The sequence below is a fragment of the Micropterus dolomieu genome, linkage group LG02, assembly GCF_021292245.1.
Source record: "Micropterus dolomieu isolate WLL.071019.BEF.003 ecotype Adirondacks linkage group LG02, ASM2129224v1, whole genome shotgun sequence".
NCBI classification, from domain to species: domain Eukaryota; kingdom Metazoa; phylum Chordata; class Actinopteri; order Centrarchiformes; family Centrarchidae; genus Micropterus; species Micropterus dolomieu.
The window spans coordinates 29,264,194-29,268,880 of NC_060151.1; positions in this window are offsets into that span (position 1 = coordinate 29,264,194).

The following is a 4,687-nucleotide window of genomic DNA, read 5'->3' on the forward strand; positions in this document are numbered from 1 at the left end:
GTGACAGATAGTGTTGCTCTGAAGTGTCATGCAATTTGCACGCTGCACAAAATACTTAAAAGTTTCTTCCCGTGTCCTCTATGTGGTGCAAAGGAGCACCCAGTAATGATACGTTATGTCCCAGTACATCATTTTGAAAAAATTTATTTTAATCACATAATGGATGTCACACAAGGCTTACTTCAATTTGTCAGTCGGTGGCGCTATGACTATAACTGAATTTTGGCATATAGATGTGTTGGGGCGGGCCCATTATCAATCACATAAAGTTTGGTACAGATGTGAGCATGTACACTTTAGTTGTAACAACTTCCTGTTTCGTCGCAAATCATTGAAATTCCATGCCACGGACTGCTCCGGTTGACCAAAATTCACCATTTGTACAACATGTGATCATTGATAAGACTGCACAGCGAAAGTTGCACGGACTAATTCTCTAGGAGTTTGTTAAAGTGCGGAGTGTCTCGAAAAAAAACCAAATATGACAATTAAATCCATAATGGCCGACTTCTTTTTTGGCTTTTGACCCTCCTGGCGTGTGTTTGAAGTTTTGTAAGTTTTCAAGAACGTTAAGGCCTTCAAAAAAGAAATGTATTCGCAGAACCATTTCTTCAATTCAGTATTGTAGCCAACATGCCATTCCCTGGATTTGAGCCATCAATCTTTGCGTTGGCAGGGCAAGCACCACTGCGCTACTGAGACTGCGCATCATTACAGATATCAGCAATAAAAGTAATAGAATAAATCTCCTGAACAGGATGTACATTTTGAAGTTGGAATGAAGTTTGTAGGACAAATGGTGCAGGAGAAAATAGACGCCGAAAATGGGGTTATATATAATAATAAATCAATAACTAGAAATTTTGCACTTCCTGCGGAAGGGGAGTGTGAATGCTGAAGAAATGAATTTGGGCTGTCAGTGAAAGTTTGGTAGACGTCTAACCATAGCCCAAAAATAGTCTAGTCATCAATCAGACCACCATTGAACGGCTACATATAGACGTGTATTAGAGGGTGAAAATGGGTCTAGGCTAAAACAAGGTTGTATTTGGGCTGTCAGTGAAAAGTTAATAGACGCCTAACCATAGCCCAAGAATAGACCAAATACACAGCTTTTGAATGACTACATATCTATCTCTAATAGACAACAGAATAGTGGCTAAAGGACTTTTTTTACTCAAACACAACAGGTTCTCATGAATGGTAATCTGTCCAAACAAATTAAATATAAAGATTTTATTAAGAAAAAGGATTACAACGTAGACAACTTAAGATAATACAACATGATGAAAATATAAAGGAATTATTGATAAAATATTATTATAAATACAAAACAGTCTATCAGAATACAAACAATTTAAACAACATGCGGTAATAAAAACATAAATAATAAAATAATAATAATGGGTTGACTACATCCAAATCTAGATCTTCATCTAAGCTGCTACTTGATGCAGCAAGAGCATCAGATGCGTCTCTCGGTTGGCGCCAGTCTCTCAGGTAAATGGGATCCATAACTTTTGAATATGTAGTAATATGAATATAAGTAAACATTATAAGTGACTATGTTCACTAGTTTTTTAAGACATGACTACTATCAACAAATTATTTAAAATTAAAACATACAGTAAGTTTTGAATTATCATTCTCAAAAAACGACAACTTTCTTTTCATTTACGTTTTTTTTCTTTTTAATTTAAAAGCCTTTATTTATTACTGACCCATTTATCTCTATGTAAAATATAAATATACTTGAACAGGACACATGTTTTAGCCATCATGTTGCATTAGAACAACCAAATAGACAACTGGGAAAGCTGCTTTTATTCTTTTGAGAGAGCTACTGTGAATGTAAGTGTTTTGAATATTTATAGCTGTGCTTTGCTGACTGTATGCTGGATAATTTGCAATAAATAATTAGTGTCAAAAGTCAAAAACTCATATTTTCATATCATAATGATCTAGCGAGTAAAATATATGTGTGGCTTTCATAACAAATTATAACAGGTAAGGTTGTACATGTTTCATGTTCACCCCTCTGAATTCAGATAATATAATGTAAGAGTTTTTAAGGGCACGAGGAAACCTGTGGGTATCATGGAGTAACGTTAAGTTACACTTGCATACAGCATGTTAAGCTAACCACAATGTGCCTTACTCTATACTGTTACCTGCTGAAATGTCACGATTTCTACACGTTAACAAATGATGTAGATAAATAATGAAGACATGTCAAACAAAGACACAGATACTTACAAGACTAAATGTCTTTTGGCTTCCAGTGTTTGCAGTTAACTCTCGCCCGTTGCTCGCTGAAAGGCTGAAGTCGTAACATATCCCTCGTTTAAAAATGGCGGATATGTTTATCGTGAGATCTGGCAACTCTGATGATGTCTACTAACTTTCAAGTGTAGCGTTGTCAATAGAAACAAAAACACTTATCACTTTAGACCTTGCTTACATGATGGAATATCATACACCTTGCAAGTTATTTTGGAAAAAACGTCATTTAACGTAAAGTTATTGTGGCTAGAAGTGGATTACTCATAACTTACAGGCTTCGCCCTCTAAGGCTATCGCTATTGGGTTTACCCTTTCCGCGCGCCTGCGCGGCACTGAGAATTTTAGTCTACGCCCACCCACAGCGTGGGCCTCTCCTACGTCCACATCTTGTATATATACACAATGGTGAGACCCAGCCTTTGGCTTCCATTTTTCTTCAGCACTGAGCTGTCTAAAGAGCAGAAGATTGTCTAAAAAGCAAAAGACTTTCCAGTCGGAAAAAAACAAGAAGAACGATGTCTTCCAGCAAACCGGCCAGAACGGGCGACATCGTGCTGGGTGATCTCTGTCCCCGCTGCGAGGCGTGCCTCAGACCGGAGCACGCCAGCCGAGCGCTCACTCTCGGTTCGCACTGACCGTTCTGCTCCCTTCTGCCCCCGAAGAGTGGCGGTGCCAGGCGGATAGCTTGCCGTTCAGGACGAGGAGGTGTGGCTGTCCACCCGCTCTCTGGACGAAGCCATCGATCTGCTGTTGACGGAAGAACGGGAGTTGGATGGCTCCACTCTTCCCATTCATGGGTCTCCGAGTGGCTCCTCGCTTCCCCCGTTCCGACCTCCAATGATGCGGCCTCGGCGCTACTAGGTTGCCGCGGCGAGGTAACCTAACAGAGAGCTAACAGGGATAGCTAACGTGACGCTCACATGTGGTCTGCCTGGATCAGCCGACCAGGGAGACCCCATGTGTCCACGTTGCTCCACATTAGCTGCGGCTAATGACATTCAGCAACCGGTTTCATTGCTGCTGGCCGACCCTCGTCTGTCAGAGTGGACCACTGGTAAGCTATGGGTCGAAAAAAAGCTGTGTGAATCTTGTTGCTCCTTTTTGTGGAAGTTGTTGAATAAATCCTGTGCCTGTCTCAAACCGGCCACACCAAGCACACATTTCCCACACTTTATGAGCCAGCTGCCGTTAGCCAAGTTGCTAACCTGCAGCTTGAAGCTGAAAGCAACAAGCAGTACACTCTGTTCACGATCAGAGGTCCCTTCACACACCCCTCCCCACAGAAACTGTATGTGCCCACGACAGCGGACATTCACTTCGTGTGGACAGAACATACACACACCCGGTATAGATAGTCTTCTGATGAAGAAATCTGCTGGGCAGTGTGTGATGCTGTTGACATTATGCACGTTCCCCCGGCAGTGCCCAGCTGCGAGCTCGCGCATAATCACGGCATCAATGGCACGGCATCAATGGCACGGCCCTTCTGTGCGTCCAGGTTCACCCTTGGTTCACAGAAGCCAGGCTGTGTCAAATGAGCCCTTGAAGCAGTCATCACGCTTCATGCAGACAGGATAGCACTACACACCACCCTGCGTGTAGTGTTACCCTATTGCAGCTGCACACATTACAGCTAGCCAAATGGCTAACAAGCAGCCTGGGCTTGCTGCAAAGCTGCACATCCTCTCTCCCCTTGCCCCCCTCCCTGACATGGTCAGGTGGCTGGCCTGAGCCCACATGTACCTCTCCCCCGCCCTCTTCCCTTGCAGGTTGAGCGGTGCGGCTGTGATCTCCTGCCTCCCTCCCCTCATCAGGGGAGTGGCATAACACGGACAGGCTGCAGCTGGCTGGATGGCTTACATGCCGTCTGGCTCCGATGCCATAAGCAGAATATTTCCTCCTCGGCCCGCCACTGTCTCTACGAAGTCAGTGGCTGCTGTCACACTGCGTGGACCGGCTGCAGCTGGCCGTGCAACTGGCTGTGCAGCCTTCCTGCAGCCTGGCTCCGATGTCGCAGGAGGATCTTTTCCTCTGTTGCCTGTCCCTGCCCACCCCCCCTCGTCGGGGGAGCGGCATTGTTACAGGCTCACAGGTGTGGCTGCCCCACCTCGTGCCCCGGCGACAGTGTCTGCCTCTGCCTCCCTCCCCCCACCGGGGATGCGGTACGGCAGGGGACCCACAAGGGTGACTACGCTACCTTGTGTGGTCCCTCCCGTCACAGACGGGAGGACACCCAACAGACCCCTCTGACTATGTGTGAAGGTCTCTCACGATGACCCCTGTTCCGCTGGGATCACAGGCTGCAGTTCACCTCCCCCCGTCCCTCCTTCGCCCGGGATTGTGGAGACTGTGCTCTACTCCTCGGCTCAGAACGCTGCCCTTTGGTCGGAGCTTCAGGAATAAG